Here is a 21,718-nt window from a genome sequence, read left to right on the forward strand (position 1 = left end):
ATGGCAAATAATTGGAAGCAACCAAGATGTCCTTCAGTTCATGAATGTGACAATAAACTGGCACATTGGACAATGATGTATTATTTAGCACTAAAAGGAAATGAGCTGCCAAACCATGGAAAGACATGGAGAAAATTTAAATGCATATTACTAAATGAAAGAAATCAATCTGAAAAGGTTACACACTGTATGATTTCAAGTATATGACATTCTGGTAAAAGCAAAACTTTGGAAACAACCAGAAGTTTCTAGGGGCTCAGGGGAAGAGAGGTGAAGGGAAAGATGAATAGGTGGAGCATAGAGGATTTTTAGGATAACAAAAGTACTCTGATACTATAATTATGGATACATGCCATTATACATTCAACTAAGCCCATAAAATGTACAACAAGAGTGGACCTTAATGCAAACTATGGGCTGAGGGAGATTATGATATTACGATATGTCAATGTAGGGTCATCAGTTGTAACAATTGAACCCCTCCAGTGAGGCATATTGTTAATGGAGGAGACTATGACTATCTGGGGAAATGAGCTATATGAGAAATCACATATGTGCCCCCAAGTTTTGCTATGAACCTTAAACCTTTAAAAAAAACAAATAATAAATGCTCAGTTAAAAAAATAAAATACAAAAAAAATTTAGTCAATAATTTAATACTTTATCCACATGTACCTTCAAAAATATTCCTTTAAATGTAACTTGGAAGTCATTAGTTACAAAAAAATTGTTGAGGACTCTAGTGGAAAGATTTGTGTGTAAAGATATTTGAGTTAAGTGTCATCCATTTTTTTCTATGTGGGTTAATGGACAAATCACTTTGCAGTTCTGGGATTTAGCTTTCCCATGAGTAAAATGAGGGCTTCCTGATTTACAAGGTATCTTCAAACTCTATGAATGGTCCTGTTATTTTCCCATAGGTGGCTTTAAGCACCAGCTGTATGCCATCACTAATCTTCCTGACCTATTCTGCATCAACGCTTTCTGTTCCATTCAATCACAGTTCATCTGAGGAGTTCATTCTACATGAAGGGTTGAAGAACAAAGGAGGATTTTTACTTCATTTCATCTTTCAGATATCATTAAGAAAACAGAAGTCTTAAACCAAAACAATTATCAATATATTGACAAATTTCTGGTAACATAGCTGGTCTAGGGGAAAGTAATATTTTGAAATACATTATTCTGCTTCTTAAAACTGTCTCCCCACCAAACACTCAGTATCTTGTATGATAAGTCTTAGTTGGCTTGGTCTGTCATAATAAAATATCACAGACTACATGGATTAAATAACAGAATTTATTTTTTTTTTAAGATTTTATTTATTTATTTGACAGAGAGAGATCACAAGTAGGCAGAGAGGCAGGCAGAGAGAGAGAGGAGGAAGCAGGCTCCCTGCTGAGCAGAGAGCCCGATGCGGGACTCGATCCCAGGACCCCGAGATCATGACCTGAGCTGAAGGCAGCGGCTTAACCCACTGAGCCACCCAGGCGCCCAACAGAATTTATTTTTTAACAGTTCTGGAGGCTAGAGGCCAAAGATCAGGGTTCTGGACTCTTTGGTTTCTGATGAGAAAATTTTGGTTTGGTTTCTGGTGAGAAATCTCTTACTGTTTTGCAGATGGCCACCTTTTCCTCACATGTGTCCTCATGTGACAGAAAGAAAAGGAGAGGGAGGATAATCTCTCTAGTGTCTCTTCTTTTCTTCTTCTTCTTATTAATTACTACTACTACTACTACTACTATTGTTAGTCACCATACAGTACATCATTAGTTTTTGATGTAGTGTTCCATGATTCATTGTTTGCATATAATACCCAGCACTCCACCCAATACATGCCCTCCTTAATATCCCCATCACCAGGCTAACCCATCCTCTCACCCCCCACCCCTCTAAAATCTTTAGTTTGTTTCCTGGAGTCCATAGCTCTCATGGTTCATCTCCCTCTCTGATTTACCCCCCTTCATTTTTCCCTTCCTTCTCCTAATGTCCTCCATGCTAGTCCTTATGTTCCACAAAGAAGTGAAACCATATAATTGACTTTCTCTGCTTGACTTATTTCACTTAACATAATCTCCTCCAGTTCGTCCATGTTGATGCAAATGGTGGGTCTTCATCCTTCTGATGGCTGAGTATTATTCCATTGTATATGTGGACCACATCTGTATCAGTTTGTCTGTTGAAGAGCATCTTAGTTCCTTCCAGTTTGGTTATTGTGGACATTGCTGCTGTAAATATTGGGGTGCATGTGTCCCTTTGGATTACTACATTTGTTTCTTTGAGGTAAATAACCAGTAGTGCAATTTCTGGGTCATAGTGTAGCTCTATTTTTAACTTTTTGAGGTACCTCCATACTGTTTTCCAAAGTGGTTATGCCAGTTTGCATTCCCACCCACAAAGCAAGATGGTTCCCCTTTCTCTACAACCTCTTTGACATTTGTTGTTTCTTGCCTTGTCAATTTTTGCCATTCTAACTGGTGTAAGGTGGTATCTCAATGTGGTTTTGATTTGAATTTCCCTGATGGCTAATGATGATGAACATTTTTTCATGTGTCTGTTAGCTATTTGTATGTCCTTGGAGAAGTGTCTATTCATGTCTTCTGCCCATTTTTTGACTTGATTATTTGTTTTTTGGATGTTGAATTTGAGAAGTTCCTTATAGGTCTGGATACCAGTTCTTTATCTATAGTGCCATTTGCAAATAACTTCTCCCAATTCGTGGGAGAAATTTTTGTTTTGTTGACTGTTTTGTTGCTTTTTATTTGTTTTGTTTTGTTGACTTTTTTTGTTTTGTTGATGGTTTTCTTTACTGTACAGATGTTTTTTATCTTGATGAAGTCCCAAAAGTTCATGTTCACTTTTGTTTCCCTTGCCTTTGGAGATGTGTCTTGAAAGAAGTTGCTACAGCCAATGTTGAAGAGGTTACTGCTTATGTTCTCCTCTAGGATTTTGATGGATTCCTATCTCACATTGAGGTCTTTCATGTACTTAGAGTTTATCTTTGTGCATGGTGTAAGAGAATTTTTCTGTATATAGCAGTCCAATTTTCCCAGCACCATTTATTGAAGAGACTGTCTTTTTTCCCATTGGATATTTTTTCCTGTTGTCAAAGACTAGTTGACCACAGAGTTGAGGGTCCACATCTTGGTTCTCTATTCTCTTCCATTGACCTATGTGTCTGTTTTTGTGCCAGTACCATGCTGTCTGGGTGATCACAGCTTTGTAATATAGCTTGAAATCAGACAACATGATGTCCCCAGCTTTGTTTTTCTTTTTCAACATTTCCTTGGCAATTTGGGATCTTTTCTGGTTCCATACAAATTTTAGGGTTGTTTGTTCCAAGACTTGTGGTGTTTCTTCTCACTGAATCAAGTACCCACCTTTTTAACCTCATTTAAACTTATTACCTCCCCAAGACCCTATCTTCAAATATACTCATACTGGGGGTTGGAGCTTCAACATATGAATGTTGGGTGAGACAGGAACATTCAGTCTGTGACACTTAATATTAACATCTCTTCTGGCCAGCCAGGTTAGAAAGAGACTCTTCTCTCACTTTTTTGATAATTAAATTAGATGGAATTCTTCAAGATGTGTTTTAAATTCTGCTTCTTCTTCTCTCCTAAACACTTCCTCATTTTTGTTGCATTTTTCCACACAGATACAGTGAGTAATTAAGGTCAAGAAGATGAGGAAGAACAAGCAAAGACAGATAAGGAGTAGTCTCAGAAGGAAGAGAAAACCACACAAGTGATTATGTAATGTAATCCAAATAAATGTATTTTGAGGTGAAGAAAGCAATCAAAAGTGTACACATACTGCTCTTGAGCCCAAGAACATGCTGTGTGATCTATAAGCTGAGAGGCACAAGCCCCTGCTCAGCCTTTACTAGCTGCTGGCATTTTACTGGGTGCTATTACAATGAAGGCTGAGAATTGACAATTGGGTTTAGCAATATAGAATATTTAGCAATATATCAGGTTCACTGGTGAAACTGATAAGCACAGCTTCCCTAGAGTTGGGGATAAAATTTTGATTGAAGCATGTTCAAGAGAAGACAAGAGATGCTAGAGTAGAGAGAGTAAGTACAATTCTTTCAAGGAATTTCGGTGTAAATGAGGAAAAATTAAATGATACTGGAAGGGGAAATGAGGCCAAGAAAATTATTTTTTTTAAGATGGTAGAATTTGGTTTTGTTTTTCTTTGTTTTGTTTTCTGTTTATTTGAATTTACCAAAACAAGGGGAAAATTAAATATGTGTTAGGAAAAGGAAGGATGGAGAATTGCAGGAGAAGTGTCCTTAAGTAGTAAAACGGAAAAGGATTTAACACGTAATTGGAAGATACAGCTTTGGTTAGGAGCATGGACACTTAATCTCCAATAGCAGAAGAACAGCTAATGTATGGGCACAGAAAAAAGTAAGCAAGTAGATGTGGTCATAAAACCTTGAGAATATTCTCTTCCAATCGTTTCATTTTTTCTCAAAAAAAAAAAAAAAAAGTGAGGATTTTCCACAACAGAGTGTGAGAATTAAGAGGAGCCCTGGGAGATCTGAGATGAATAGAGAAGTGGTAACACTCATCTAGAAGGGTAGGAGAGTGAATGGATTGTGGAAGTTTAGGATTCTTGGACAGTTCTAAAGTTCCATTGGAATTCAAGAGTCATGAAATTGCAATGAAAATAAAGAGATGATATGACCCAAATGTGGTTAACTTGAAATCCACTCCCAAGGACCCTGTAACTAGAAAACACTTAAATATAATTGGGTTAGGTTTGTTTGTTTGTTTGTTTGTAATCCTATGTGTTATGATCATATGTATTTGTGTGTGAGATCAGATGCATTTAACTATTTTATTTTTTTCTGGGAGAGGGTACAAAGAACTCACCAGACTGACAAAGCAGCACATACCACAAAATAAGGTAAGAATCTCTGTATTCTAGGGAGTAGAAGCCAGGGTCAGTTGGAGGAAAAGAACATTAAGGAAGACTCTCTTGCTTGACCTTTCCTGATAGAGGCATAGCATTCTGCTGAGAAGCAGTCTTACTCTGCACAAGGATCAACTGAAATTTGTTGAATAAATGAATATATTCACCCCCAAATCTGTGCCACCCATTTTCAAAGATAGATCCTTAAGTGTTTTACAATTTCTTCTATAAATATTAGTCTATGTAGGTTTTTGAAAAATATTTTTTGAGGCAATTTTTAAAATTTTATTTTACCTGTCCATTCATATTTTATACTGTCTATTTTGTCCAGATTATAAAGTCTACTGGGTGGGGGATGGGTATTAAGGAGGATGCTTTTGGTGAGCACTGGTTGTTATATGTAAGTGATGAATCACTAAATAAATTCTACTCCTGAAACCAATATTACCCTATATGTTAACTAACTAGAATTTAAAAAAAAAAACAACTTGAAACAAACAAAAAATATTTTTTCCTTTAGATTTTATTTATTTATTTGTGAGAGATGAGGCACACACAAGCATGAGGAACAGCAGGCTCCCTGCTGAGCAAGAGCCCAATGTGGGACTCAATCCCAAGACCCTGGGATCATGACCTGAACCTAAGGTAGTTGGTTAACCAACTGAGCCCAGGCATCCCCAAAAAATAATTTTAAAAAATATATACTGCTGTAAAGTTGGGTATGGTATTCTCATAAAAAATTTAAATTCTGACCCATATCTATAATTTTACCTTTTTATTCCTAATGCTTACTTTTGCATATTCTTTATTTTTCTTTTTTATCGGGCTTTCTATGGATTGCAATGATTTAGTTGGTCTTTTTAGATTTGGATGATGCAGCTCAGTTGATTTAACTTCTTATCACTGGGTTAGAATGAGGGCCAACTTCTCCAGCTTAATATCTAGGTAACCTCAGGCAACTCACTTAAGTTTCTTGTGCTTCAACTTCTTATTTATAAAATAGCAATAACTGTCTACCTCAAAGAGGTGTTTTGAAGTCTCAAATGTATTCAAAAATGGCTTACAATTGTGGCTGGCATGTAGTAAGCCCTCAAGAAATAATATGTTTCTGTTCATTGTTTTCACTATTTTCTAATACAGAACATATTAAGTATTTCCACTTTTCTTATTTTTTTAATAAGTTATTTATGGTGATAAGTTGTATTTTCTGAGTTTTGCTTTGGCTTTAATTCACAAGTGTTGATATGTGCAAGTACTCTTTTTGTCATTCATTTCAAAATTGTTTGCCATCTCAATTGTGTTTTTATCTTTATACTCAAGAATTTTGTAGCATTTTGTCTTAATATGTTCCATTAGATAGGTTATTGGGGTCATGCTGGAATTTTTTGTGATTTATTTGTAAATTTACCATCATCTAGTGATCAAATATATAGCTTACCTTATTTTTGTGTTTTGGAATTTTTTAGAGTTCTTGTGAATTGCCCATGGTTTTTAATTCAACAATCTTTGTGACTGTTTCTTTGAAATTTGAATGTAATGTACTTTACTAGTATATTTGGTTCAGATAGATAGATAGAGCTATAGAAAACAATATTATTTAAATCCACTTCATTGTTATTTATATTTATATTGTTGACTCATTTTGTCTATTTCTGAGAAAGAGATAATTTACTGATTATAGGTTGTCCATTTCTTCTTTTTTAACAGCCTATCTAGCTTTGTATTTTGAAGCTGTTATATTATTAAGTGAATAAAGACATATAACCACATATATTCTTGGTGGAGGATGCTTCTTTTTATTCTGTAATATGCCTCTGTCTCATTTAATGCATTTTTGGTTTGACTTTGCTGCCAGAAATTATATTATGTAAGTAATGGTCTATACATATTTTTAATTCTTTTATTTTCATTTTTCTGTGTAATTTCATTTTAAGTGGTATTCTTATGAGATATATCATAATTTTTTAAGACAAATCAAGAGTCTCTATGTTTAAAAATATTGCTTAACCCATTAATATTTATCGTCATTTACCGGTCTGTCTGGGATTATTCGTGCTATATTTTTTTAGGTGTTTTATTTACACTGCTTTTTTATTCTTGTATTTCCTTCCCGTTCCTGCCATTGGTTGGGTTGTTCAAGCTTTCTTCTCCATTTTTCTTTTATTTATCTAGGGTTTTGGAAGTTATATATCCATTTCTAGTCTTCTGTTAAATTTTTAAACAGTGTATTTAAACTTTAAAAAATGATTTCCAAGAGTTAATCCATATCATATTGTTCTCTTCAATGAGACAAATATAAATAAATAAATAATCATTCTTTTACATATTCCCTCTCCCCAGCTCTTACATGTTTGGACACATAAGGATAAGATTTTTTTCTTTTTTAATTTCAGGCCCCATTCTTTTGACTTTTGTCATCTTTGAGCTTTCACTTGGATAGAGCATTTAGTATTTGTACTTCAATTCTTCAAGAGATAGAATTTATAATCAAATATGGTACTACTCCATACTGTCAGCATTTTATTATCATAACATAAAATAAAGCTGTAAAAAAACTTAGTGTGCATTTGTTGCAGAAATATTTACATAGCTCAATGGAGGAGAATAGAGAGTTCAAAAAGAGATAAATGTCCATGTGAACATTTAAGAATTTTAACCATTTAGGGAATATGAGTTATTTCATGAATGACCACATAATTAGTTAACTATTTGAAAAACATAAAGTTAAATTCCATATGCTCATACAGAATGCCCAAAAGTGTATTTCAGATATGTAGAGAGACAAATGTAACATTTTTAAAAATATGACAAGTGAGAAAAAAATTTGAAATATTTTAATAGTCTCAAAATGGAAAAAGTTTTCTTAATCAATTACAAACTTCCAGATCCATGAAGGAAATATTTACCATAGATGGCCAATTTGCATATTTTTGTATTTTAAAATATTTTACTACCCAGGTTCCTGGGTGGTGTAGTCGGTTAAGCATCTGCCTTCAGCTCAGGTCAGAATTCTGGGGTTCTGGAATCAAGCCCCTCATTTGGCTCCTTGCTTGGTGGGGAGCCTGCTTCTCCTTCTGCCTGTCATTCTCCTGCTTGTGTTATCTCTCTCTCCTTTCTGTCAGATAAGCAAATAAAATCTTAAAAAATATATATATATAAAATAAAAGAAAAGAACTTATTGCCAAAGATAAAAAGCAAAACAGAAACTAGGAAAAAAAAATCAACATATACGAGTCAAAATATTTGTAACTAGAATATAGCAAAAAAAAAAATAAACAAAAACAATGCAATAGAAAAATAAGAAAATAAGAAAAAGCAACTCAGGGAAGAGTTATAATTAGCTAATAAATACATGGAATTATTTCAACCTCACTAAGAATCAGGCTAAGACAACTTAAAAATAAGATTTTATGTTTCATCAGAAAAATAATAAAGACATTTTAAATAATATTAATATCCAGTTTTGGTAGAGACAAGAAAAATGTACAAGTTCCCAAATTTTTAGTAAAGCTTTGCAGGGGAGAATTTAAAATTTTTTCTCCACCTCTAGGACTCTATTTTAGAGAAATGTAAGCATGTATAAGTAAAGAAGACTATGAAATGATATTTATGATAGTATTGATTGTTTATTTAAAAAAAAATTGTTGAGGCATCACACTGTCCTTCACTAAAGGATGATGAAAAAAATTATGATTCATTCATACCATAAAACACCTGGAAGCTATTCTTAAAGTATAAGTTAGAACTAAATACACTGATATGTAAATATTTTAAAGCATGTTAATAGTATAAAGCAATTTGTATATATTTACAAATACATATATACTGCATATATGTGTTATACATTATATATTTCTATTCATTTGGCATGGAAGAAAGTACACAACAGAAAGAGAGAGAGACAGAAAGAGGAGAAGGAAGAAAAAAAGGAATCAAAGAAGGTAGAAAGGGAGGGAGGGAGGGAAGGAAGAAAGGAGGAAATGCACTTATGACTTATGTAGGAAATATCAGTTGAGCATAAATTATATGCCATTCTTTCTTCCATGATAAAGACAGACAAGATTAGCTCTTAAGGAGCTCTTTTCCCAGAAGCTGACAAAGAAATGGAAACAAGTGCATGAACAAAAAATAACTATGCAAGGAAGTTATTCAAATAGCAATGATTTACAAATTAAGAAGTACTGTACAGTGGTGCCTGGGTAACTCAGCTGCTTAAGACTCTGGCTCTTGATTTGGGCTCAGGTCATGATCTCAGAGTGGTGAGATGGAGCCCCGCATCAGCTCCACACTCAGTGCAGAGTCTGCTTAAGATTGTCTCTCCCTCTCCCTCTGTCCTTAACCCACAACTCTCAAGCTCTCTCTTTCTCTAAAAAAAAAAAAAAAAGAAAAAAAAGAAAGGGAAAAAAAAGAAAAAGGAGGAGAAATAGAAGTGTTATAAAGACAGACATAAAAAAGACAGAGAGAGACAAATACCGTATGACCTGACTCATATGTGGGATTTCAGAAACAAAACAAATGAACAAATAAAGAAAAAAAGAGACAAACACAAAACAGACTCTTAAATACAGAGAATTGGGAGTTGCTGGGGGCAGTGACATAGATTGAGGGGATTAAGAGCCCACTTAATGTGATGAGTAATGTATAGAATTGTTGAATCACTATGTTGTACACCTGAAACTGATATGACACTGTATGTTAACTACACATGAATAAAAAGTATTTTATTTATTTTTTTTAAAGATATTTTTTATTTATTTGACAGAGAGAGAGAGAGAGGGTCACAAGTAGACAGAGAAACAGTCAGAGAGAGAGGAGGAAGGAGGCTCCCCGCCAAGCAGAGAGCCCGACACGGGGTTCGATCCCAGGACTCTGGGATCATGACCTGAGCCGAAGGCAGAGGCTTTAACCCACTGAGCCACCCAGGTGCCCCGAATAAAAAGTATTTTAAAAAATTGTTGCAAAGAAAATAATACAGAGAATACCATAGAGTATGAAAAAGAAGCCATGGCAAGTAACAGATTCCCCATGGTCAGTGACAGCCACATGGAGGAGGGCCCATTTATGTGAAAACCTGAAGGGGGAGAAGAAGTAAACCAGAGAAGGGAAAAGGGAATGTCAAGCCCAGAGAATGCCAAGGCCCTAGGTGAAATGAGTTTAGAATGCCACATTAAGGAAGACAAGTACCGCCACTGGCCCGTCATCAGCACAGACAGACAAGTGAGACCTGACACAGGGAAGTAGACAAGGGTCAGACCGCAGGAGGCCCATGGGCCACAGTGATTCAGGATGCAGATTTTAAAAACATGGGTGTCAACCATTGCAGATAAAATCAGAAAAGTTTGCAAGAAAGTTGAATGTTTTGGTTTTTTGAACATAAAAGAAATTAATTTCAAATTTTCTCGCAAATTTTGCTCAGACTCAATGGAGAAGGGAAAGGAAAAGAGAGAGTGATTACATCAGTTTCCCTTTTTTTTTTTTTCCTGCTAAAGCCAGGTAATATTTGTACATTCTACCCCTAAAATGAAGACTCGGGGAAAGTTAAATGATATTTTAATGGAGTTGAAAAAATTTTATAACTGTAAACCTGTGAACTTAACTAGATAAAGTTCTTGATATTCTATGAGTTTTCCAGTTTTATTTGGCTCTTGAAAGAGAACTCATCCATTCCATTGCATATATATATATATAAAAGAATACATTATATACATTATATACTTATACATCTGTATGTATAAATATATTAATAATATATATATTTGTTTATACTTTGTTCTAAAGAATTGTATTCATCGTATGCAAACATCGTATGGAATAGGAAGCTTATGTTTGCTCATAAAGCCTATAGAAGCCATTAAAAGTTATCAGTGTTTCTCTAAAAAGACTGAACATTCATTCACAGTCCACCAAGCCTCTTTCAGTATAAAGAAGCTAAAGAAGTCAAATTGATCTATTCCTAAGACCTTTACCACAACTGTTTTGTTGTTTTTTTTCCTGAACAAAACAGAATAAAAAAACATTTCTTCACTCCCATTGTCCAGTCTTGGGCAATGCTCAGCCAAAAGCACCTGACAGCTCTGTTGTCTTCCTCAACCAGTGACAAATGATTTGAAAAAGTGTTATTGTAATCTGTAAAATCACTAGACAACGGACAAATAATGCCCTTCCCATACAACACCTCTTGAAATTTCTAATCAAAATTTTGCATCTGGAGCAGCTTAGGTTTGACAGAGAACCCCACCATAAAATGCCAATGTTTATTCATTCAACACCCTCCTGCCTTTAAAAGAAGATTCTGGCTTTGTCTTCATGAAGTGAAGAGTGTGCTCTTACATTTTCAGACAGCATTTGACAAAGTTCCACATCAGAGATCAAGGTCTTGGTAGAGAGATTGAGGTCTACAAAAGGAGGAAAACAGAATGGACATAAATGTACATGAAATGGATTGAATGTTGGCTAAAGGGCAGATGAGGGTATAGTCATAAATAAAAACTTTTCACAGTGGCGAAAGGTAACTGGAGAGAGATTATTGCATCAGTATGAGGAGTCTACTTATTTATTAACCATTAAGGTGAATTTGGCAATCAAATTGAAAGGAAGTTATCTGATTCTCTAAACACCATTATATTGGAAAAATGGAGAATAATATTGAAATTCTATTTCTTGGAGGAGAAAACAACACAAAATTGTGTTATATAACATATATTATATAAACAGATACAAATTAATAAGGTTTCAGCTGCAGCATTAGCCCATGTCTTTTGTGTATTCTACCTCCTCACTATTATAGAGATGGGCAAGTTGGGCAAACTGAACGAGAAGAAAAAGTAGAAAGTCAAGAGTCCACAAAATAGATATGGAAAGATGGATTTTTCTTCAAGAGAAACAAGAAATTACAGACTCAGCACTGAGCTGTCATTGTTTGTGGGCCCATTTGCCCTCAACATCCACAATTTGATTGTCAGATAAAATACAAGACTTTTAGTTAAATTTGAATTTCAGATAAACAAATAATAAATAGTATAGGTATGGCCCATGCAACACTTATGGCATATAATTATACTAACATTTATTTACTGCTTATCTGAAATTCAACCTTAATGGGTATCCTGCTTTGTTCTATTCTTCTTGTTGTCTAATCTTACAACAATGCCAACCAACATTACTAAGGTTTTGTCAGCCCTCCAGGGAAAGAATGAGACCCTGGGACACACTAATTTGGAAAGAAAGCCTTGTCTGTGGTGGCAATGGAATGAGAAAGAAACAATTATCATTATTAAAGGAGATTTTTTTTGTGAATGTCCTTTGAATTGTATCTTCTTTAAAGAAGTGTACCTCCTGCTTTACTTTTCCTGTCCTCTGTCTTTTGAATAAGATGATTTGTATGAAGTAACATTTTGCTACAGCTAGCACTAATATTCTTATACATTTTGAGGATATTTTTGTGTTTTGTCTTCTTCTAAAAGAAAAAAAAATTATTTTAGATTACCTTAACATATCAAGGCAACTTTAGTCAACATGAACCTAAATCAAGTTCCTCGAAGCTTCTGTCAATGTAAAGTAATAATAATAATTTTTACAAAGCCACATGATATTGTCAGGAGAGACATGAAGTTTAGCTTCTATAGCTCCCACTAGGGAGCATTGTACCTTTAGATGAGGATGTGACTTGTTTGGGTCTCAGATTACTCATGTATGAAAATAAAGTTGAAATAAATAATTAGCTTATGTTAAAAGTAGGGCTTTTTTTTTTTTTTTTAAGTCTTAGGACTTTAAAATTTTAAAAATGAGAAATAGAATACATTTGACCCTTGAGCAATGTGAGCGTTGGGGCAGTGACCCTTCCCTGCAGCCAAAAACCTACATATCGCTTTTGACTCCTCTGGAAACATAACTACTAAATAGATTACTGTTGACCAAAAGCCAAAAGATACCATAAAATGTTGATTAGCACATATTTTGCATATTATATGTGTTATACACTGTCTTCTTAAAATAAAGTAATCCAGAGAAAACTGTTATCCAGGAAATCATAAGGGAAAGAATACATTTATAGTATGGTATTCATCAAAATAAATTCATGTGTAGGTGGGCCCGTGCAGTTCTCACTTGTACAGGTCAAGGTCAACTATTTTTACACTGTAGATTGAAGCTTTAAAATATGTAATTTCTCCATTACATTGGACCGTTCATACGTTCATTTATAGTTACAGGACCAATGCAGCTTGAACTATCTGGCATAATCCAACTTCAAAATTCAGTTCCAGGACTTGCATTTCCAACAGCACAACTGACTGATGACTATGAAAACTCCCCTTCTATGAAAATCTAATTAAAGTGTATAAAATATAACATAAAGCCTTTAATGTTCATGACAGAGTTCATGAGACAGTAAGAGTTATCTCCAAGGGTAGAATTTGAGGAAAATCGAGCTGCCATCTTGCGTCCCTGCGTGTGTGCACCTAATCTCAGCTGGTCCGCCCAAGACCCCATGAGTGCCAACCCTAGTCCCCCGCGCGGTCCCATTTCCGCTCCAGCAAGATGAAAGAAACTATCATGAACCAGGAGAAACTCGTCAAACTGCAAGCACAAGTGTGCATTGGTGGGAAAGGAACTGCTCGCCGAAAGAAGAAGGTGGTTCATAGAACAGCTACAGCAGATGATAAAAAACTTCAGTTCTCCTGAAAGAAGTTAGGGGTAAACAATATCTCTGGTATTGAGGAAGTGAATTTGTTCACAAACCAAGGAACAGTGATCCACTTTAACAACCCCAAAGTTCAGGCATCGCTGGCAGCGAACACTTTTACCGTTACAGGCCATGTTGAGACAAAGCAGCTGACAGAAATGCTACCCAGTACCGTAAACCAACTTGTTGCCGACAGTCTGACTAGTTTAAGAAGACTGGCTGAAGTTCTGCCCAAACAATCTGTGGATGGAAAAGCACCACTTGCTACCAGAGAGGATGTTGATGATGAAGTTCCAGATCTTGTGGTGAATTTTGATGAAGCTTCCAAGAATGAAGCAAACTGAATCGAGCCAACTTCTGAAGAAGATAAAACTTGAAGAAGTTACTGGGAGCTGCTATTTTATATTATGACTGCTTTTTAAAATTTTGTTCATGGATCTGATAAAAATCTAGATCTCTAATATTTTTAAGCCCAAGCCCCTTGGACACTGCAGCTCTTTTCAGTTTTTGCTTATACACAATTCATTCTTTGCAGTTAATTAAGCTGAAGATGCCTGGGAATAAAGTTTGAAACAAGATTAGTAAAGTTCTTTGCCTAGGAAAAAAATAAATAAATAAAATAAAAAAGAAAAAAAAAAGAAATTGAGGAAAATTGAAAGTAAGAAATGGAAGTGAACTCAAGGACTTAGCTCTACTGGTTGTGAGTACGGACAGAGAGGCAATCTGTGGTTATTGCTCATCTTGGTAACCAAGGATTTGGGATTTAATAGACATTAAGACACAAAAAGCCTGGATCTATGTGAGCTAAAATTTGGGAATGAACACCTATAGAAAACCAAAATCTTCAAAAGGATACATCCTCAATGAAAGTATGAGTTTTAAGTACTTCCTGGCAGACAGAGATGAAAAGGAAATTTACCTATCATGACCATGAGACTTGGTAAAAAATGAATTCTCCCTTAAGAATTATGTATACACAGGGGTGCCTGGGTGGCTCAGTGGGTTAGGCCCTCTGCCTTCAGCTCAGGTCATGATCCCAGGGTCCCGGGATTGAGCCCCACATTGGGTTCTCTGCTCGGCGGGGAGCCTGCTTCCCCCACCTCTCTGCCTGCCTTTCTGTCTACTTGTGAGCTCTCTCTGTCAAATAAACAAACAAAATCTTAAAAAAAAAAAGAATTATGTATACACATGCATTCACTATACACATACACACACACATATATTTACACACACTGTGTGTGTATGTGCATGTGTGATGTGTGTGCGTATTCCTCCAGAAAGCAAAATTAGGATTTAATCAAGGAAATTTCTATACCCTCAAAGAAGACCTTTCTTAATGACTGTCAGAGGGATTTCATAATCACTATGAGCCAGCAACTACTGTGTCTTTTGTTTTTCTCCTTTCCGGATGAGAACAATTAACTATGGTTATTTTATTTCTGCTCTACAACTGTATTTTGGTTTGATAGGGGAGGAAGAGGGTAGAAAATTAGTCTTTCTAATGGATGTCATAAAAATGTCATCCAGCCTTAATGAAAAGAACTGCACATTACCTCAGGATCTCAGCTGGATGTAGGATTGTGTCTCTTGGTGAGGGAGCATGTGATCTATCTTTGAAAAGAAGAGTTTGATGGATATCATAAAAAAGTAAACTCTGGGAAGAGTAGTCTACATGTCCACCAAATAATTCTCGTTTTTTTCCTGGTCACATTTCAATGTCATCTCCTAGTCTCCTTGTATTCAAGTGTGACCCTATCATAACTTTGGCCAATGGAATCTGATAGAAATGCACTGTATCTCCAGTATCTAATACCAAGCCTTTAACATAGTGAGTGCTCAATAAAAAAGAAGGGACACCCTCCTTTACTCTCTCACATTTATTTTCAATTCAGTTACTCAATACATACTGACTGAATGCTCTCCTCCTTTGGCCTCTGGGGACTCTCTCACTTAGGGCTTGACCTAAGACTTCTCTCTTTAGTACTGGCTTATGAGCCACAGTATTTCACACACTCTCACTACTATCAGAATTTTACTTCCCTTTTTCCTTGTGTTTTCCAAGTTTTCCAAAGTGACATCAACTAAACCGTTAAAGCATTATGAGGGCATTCTCAGTGGTTTCTTTTGGTTGTAATGCCCTAACCTAGGAGACACACATTGGAGGAGATCACTCAGGTTGTACGTTAGGTTAGTGAGGATTTGTCCTTTTTGATACAATTTTCCCATAGGGGTTACCCTATAGCCAGAATTTGACGATTAACCATTGAGAAAAAGTTTTATGAAAATAGATCACTGTATATGGTAGTTTCTGGGCTTGTATTAAGAAGCCCTTGATAGCTTGATAAAAGCCCAACTGAATGAGTTGTATCTAAAATGCCTCTTTGGAAAGCAAAAGGTTGCATGAATAATTGTTAGGCAAATTTTAAATTTTCTGTTATCTGAGATATCTTCAGAATAACAGCACTGTTTATCTTCCCTTTGTGTCATCCAAAATTATTTGTGAACCATCTACAAAGAATTCTAAAATGGTAAATATATGCATTCTTTGAAACTAAACAAACACTTTTCAGACATGACCAGTTGCTTAAACACACTATCGATCATTATAATGAAGACCCCAGTTTGTTACTAACACACAAAGCATAATCGTTTGGCTTATGAATTTGGCTGTGAAAGAGCCCTTCCCCCCTCTCATTTTGTATGGTCTTTGAACGTAATTCCCCTACACTTTTATGTATGTAGACTAATTAAGAGAATAATATTACATTTGATTTTCCTATTTTTATCAAAAGTGATTATCTTTAACAAATTCTTTAAATTGTTCTGCTTTTGTATCAGTGATTAATGTATTGTGCCTGGTTCTTCTTGCCCGTTAATTGTTTTATACAAGTGGATGCTAATATAAGCAATAAGGTTTTATTAATGTCCCAATCAAATATATTGAAGCATATATGTGTTAAATACACGAGTGCTAAATAGGTGATCTTTCTTAAAAGAACATTAGGTTTTGAACATTGATCCATATTTATTAATTAATGTCTCTTTCAGAGCTTTCCTGCAAGATGATTAAAAATTGTTTATACTTTATTATACAACACAGTATATCTATTAACATATAGATTTATTCAGAAAGTATAAGTGAAACTATAACCCTTGAAGATACAAATTTGAATACAGACAGATTTATAATGCAATCTATATTTTTAGTTCAAAATAAATCATCTTTGAATAATCACTTTAAAATAAAGTCTTGTTCTGATAAGTTATAAAAATAAATTTCCTGGAATTAAATAAAATATAGTCTTTTGAAACCTGAAAAAAAATAGAGAAAAAATGTATGTTAATTGTGCTACTTTGATACTATCAAGTATAGTTTGCTTTACCAAGAAATACTCCAAAAATTTAATTTGAAAAAAAAAAGGGGGAATCATATCAAAAAATATTTACCTCTTTCTTCCCTCAACTTTCTAATATCTGTTACCTTGAAATCTTTATTATCATGTTTGCCTGTTCAACCTTCAAATTAAGTTGCCACCCATGAGTGAATAAAATCTGGTCTCAGACTCTGAAAATTTATTTAGTTGAGCTTTAGTCACTTTTCTTTAAATGTGATTTTATTTTTTTTAAGAGAGAGAGAGACCAGAAGCATGCAAGTACAGGGGTATGGGCAGATGGACAGAGAAAGAGAGAATCTTAAACAAGTTCCATGCCCAGTGTGGAGCTTGATCTCACAACCCTGAAATCATGACCTGAGCCGAAATTAAGAGTCAGACGCTTAACCGAGCCACCCAGATGCCCCTAAATTGGTATTTTTATTTTCGAAAATAGGATATGTAGATGACAACCTGACCACAACAATTTGTGACAATCATAAGGTACAAATGGTTCGTTGCCATGATAAGCAAAGACTAAAAATCGATAGGAAAAAGACAAAGCATCCATGATAGTTTTAAAATACTGGGCTTAAATTCTTTGTTTAAAAGTCTTTGACACTTCTCTCCATGAGAGAAAGGCCTATGTATCTTCCCCTAGAGTCTGGGGAGGTTTTTCACCATTTCAGCTACCAGAATATGAGAGAATAATGTTGTGTCACCTCTAAGGCTGCATCATAAGACACAATACAGCTTCACCGGAACACTCAGTCTTGGTAACTGCCCACCTCCCCTGAGGACCCTCTGATCTGAGGAAGCCACCATGCTTGGAGAGATGGTAGGCAGGTGTTCTAGTCAGCTGTCCTCATCTTTGAGTCAACCCAACCAGAAATATGAGTGATTTTCTGAATGTATTAGTATTAATTGTGTGTATTAATATAGGTGTGTTTTAGTTTCCCATGCTGCTATAATAAATTACCACAAATTTAGTGACTTGAAGCAACACAAATTTACTACCCTGTTGTCTGGAGGTCAGAAGTTCAAAATGGGTTTCACTGTGCCAAGTCAATGTAAGCAGAATGGTGCTCCTTCTGGAGGCTTTAAGGTAGAATCTATTCTCTTACCTTTTCCAACTTCTGGAGGCTGCCTGCATCTCTTGGCTTCTAACTTCTTCCTCTATCTTCAAAGTCAATAATGGCTGATGGAGTTTTTCTTTCATTATTCTCACATTCACTCTCCTACCTCCCTTTTCACTTACAAAAACCTAGATGATTACTTCAGGCCCAACAGGATCATCCAGGATAATCTCCCTACCTGAAACTCCTTCACATAATCATATCTGCAAAGGCCTTTAACATAGAAGGTAATAATTTCACAGGTTCTAGGGATTGGAAGGTGAGCAGCTTTGGAACCCATTATTCTGCCTACTACAGGATGATAGAGTCAGGACCAGCTCCCTAATCTGCAGAACCCATTGTGAAATGAAATGCAGGACTCCACAATTAAAATGTATTAAATCTTTCAAGGGCACCTGGATGGCTCAGTCAGTTAAGCTTCTGCATTTGGCTCAGGTCATGATCTCAGGGTCCTGGGACAGAGCCCCGCATCCGGCTTCCTGCTCAGTGGCAAGTCTGCTTCTCCCTTTCCATCTCTCTCTGTGCTCTTCCTCTCTCTCAAATAAATAAATGAATACATAAGTAAAATCTTTAAAAATAAAAAAATAGAAAATAAAAATAAAATAAATTTAAAAATTATTAAGACTTTCGAGATGGCCACAGTAGAGTGTTAGAGCAAGCCTGGGGCCCTTCTAATTGCAGAGCCCTGTGAGATTGCATGGGCTGCACATCCACCGGTGAAACTGGTCCTGGAAACAGCTCACGGGCATCTCTTCACTCCCAGGTTTTAGTTCCTCCAGCTGAGGCCCCAGACATAGAGCAAAGACATCCCATGATGCCTTTAGAAATTGTTGACCCTCCAGAATTCAATAACATAATAACATGATTCTTTTAAGTGCTACATTTTAGGACACAACAACGGTAAATAAAACACCATCCAGTAGAAATAAAATCAGTGACAAAGCATCACTTTTTGAAAGAAAGATTGCAAATAAATAAGCTAATATGTATGGAAAAATCCTACCATCCTTATTATTAGTCAAAAATGCAAATTAACTGATAATCATGCATCAGTCTGCCCCTTTCATATTGCCAACGGATTGAAACATGACACGTTATTGAAAGAGTGAAGAAATCTTTGTGTGTTTATAAGTTTGTCCAAACATTTTAGAGCAGCAAATTGTTAACATCCAATGACATTTTAAGCGAGTATGTCCTTTGACCCAATAATTCTACTTCTGCAAGTACTCTCAAACGTCTGCTCAAAGTTACTAGTACAAAGATTTTCACTAGAGCATCATTTGAAACTGAAAAAAATACTTGTGTAAAGTACATGTATAATAATATGTATGTATAATGTATATATATATAAACACACACATACATATACAACGAGAAAAAGGTTGCATAAATTGTGATGTAGTGTTATTATGAAATAGGATTCGGCCAATAAAGAGTTATTGCAGTAAGAATTGATATGGAAATATATCACATAGTGTTAAATTTAAAAACTAAAATCTACACAATTGTTACCACTTGATCTTGCTTTGGTAAAAAAAAATGTGTGTATTTATGTACATATAAAAAAACTAAAAGTTTCAGTGTCATCTCCTGCTTCTCTCCCCAGTTCGTCCCATGTTGTCTTTACTTATGCACCAGCCCTACTAAGCACTGGTTTTTTGTCTGTCTTCATGCCTGCATCTCTACTTTCTCTAGCTGGAAAGTTTTCCTCACTCTAATGAGCCTGATTCGCAGATTCTCAACTAGAATCACCACAGGAATTTTGTTGTTGCTATTTGTTTTCTCTCATCTTGTTTTCATACAAATATTCAAGCCCCTTCCAAGGGACCTACTTATTCAGAATCTCCAGGACATGGATAAGATAAAACTGTAATTTTAAAAACATATGCAAGTGATTTTAATGGGACTAAAAACCAATGACCTAAGGAAACAAAGTGATTTCTCCTGACAGTCATGACCTTTCTGCATATATACCTAAGAGTCATGTTTATGTATTTGTATTTATCATAATCGTTCCTTCTTCTAATCGGTTACAAGTTTCAATTCATATAATTATGTCCTGAAATATAATTACTCCCTTACTATATTTGTAAACTCCACCCCTTTCCCTTGTCACTGCCTTTATTCAGCATTCAGACCGGGGCAGTAGCCTCCTGTCCTGACTGCCTTCTCTCCATATATCACTAACCAATCAGAGGGATCGTTAAGAAAAAATGAATATCTGATGTTAACTTCTCTGGTTAAAACACTTGAGTAGCTTTCTATAAAGTAAATGTCCAGAGCAAAGACCAGTTCCTTCAGAATCTTCAGAAGACCTGTCTCATCTGACTCCACATCCTCACCCTTTGTTTACCTAATCCACTCTCCAGGTCCCAATTTAAATGTTATATCATTCCCTTAATGCTGCCCCACATATGCATGAATGTGTGCCCCCAAAACTAGGCCTTCTTTTTATTTGTTATCAGGATCTTTGCTCATTCTTTTTATAGCTGGCATCCTGTCTTTAATTAATTCGTTTCCCAGATATCCTGTAGACTCCAAGAGCAGGGGCATACCTGCCTTCAGAGTAATTGGTGAAACTCAACACTTAGTGAGTAAATAAATGAATGCATTTTAAAAAATGGATTAAGGACATCTGTTTCCAGTGCCCAGATGTTTTGTTTAAACACAACTTTAAGAATTACAGAATGCCAAGATAAATATTTTGATTTTATTTAAAAAAAAAAAAAAGAAAGCTTCTTGTGTTCTCTCTACAGATGCTTAAAAGCTTTAGATGAAAATGTTCATAATATGTAAAATACATAGTTATATATGTAAAAAACACAGTCATACACTCATGGATAGTGTATTAGTTACAGAATAGGCAAGACACACATGGTGCATCCCTAAAGAGTACTCAATAAAGGGATCTTTGTCTAGGTATGGATGGTATAGGATAGCCTCAATGCAGGATTGCAGCACTAGCTCACAGCAAGCCTACACCATCACTTTCTGGCTTCCAATCTCTCATTGCACTTTCATTGGTGGAATCCAACTGGAAGCCAAAGGGCAAGGAGTTTAGGAGCCCAGGTTAATTTCCTTGGACACAGAAGATGGTAAAAAATGTGGACAATGTGTATCTGGGGCAAACCAAGACCATGCAGCTCAGTGAAAGAAAGAGGTATGGCTACATGCATAACCCAGACTTTTTATTAATTCCAGGCCTTTATCAGAACTATCAGCAAACATTACAACACCTTGGTTAAAGGAGAGCGATACATTTTTCTCTTTCCAAAAACACAACAATAAAAAAAAAATGTTGACTATATTAACTCTCAAGGATTGTAACTTTACCTCTGGGAGAGAGCAAAAATGGGAAATGGTGAGGGTAACAGATTTTCATGGGATGGTTCTAATAAAACCCTGTTTCATTTCAATTAATAGTCTCTCCTTTAACTCTCAAGAGCATCCTAGTTTGAATATCAGATTATGTGGTTAAACTATCAAAATGCATAAAACAGAAGTCTTAACGATAAGAATAGGAATGGCCAGGGACAAAATTAAAGTAGAAGTCTTCACCATATTTTGCTTAATCTTTGACCAACTGATTGTGAACTACCTAA

At 35.4% G+C, this 21,718-nt stretch overlaps 1 pseudogene; it reads left to right on the plus strand.

Annotated features, from left to right (window-relative positions):
- Positions 1–4,463: 4,463 nt before the first annotated feature.
- On the plus strand, positions 4,464–14,216 carry LOC125095405 (transcription factor BTF3-like; annotated as a pseudogene).
- Positions 14,217–21,718: the final 7,502 nt, after the last annotated feature.

The sequence above is a fragment of the Lutra lutra genome, chromosome 3, assembly GCF_902655055.1.
Source record: "Lutra lutra chromosome 3, mLutLut1.2, whole genome shotgun sequence".
Classification (NCBI taxonomy): domain Eukaryota; kingdom Metazoa; phylum Chordata; class Mammalia; order Carnivora; family Mustelidae; genus Lutra; species Lutra lutra.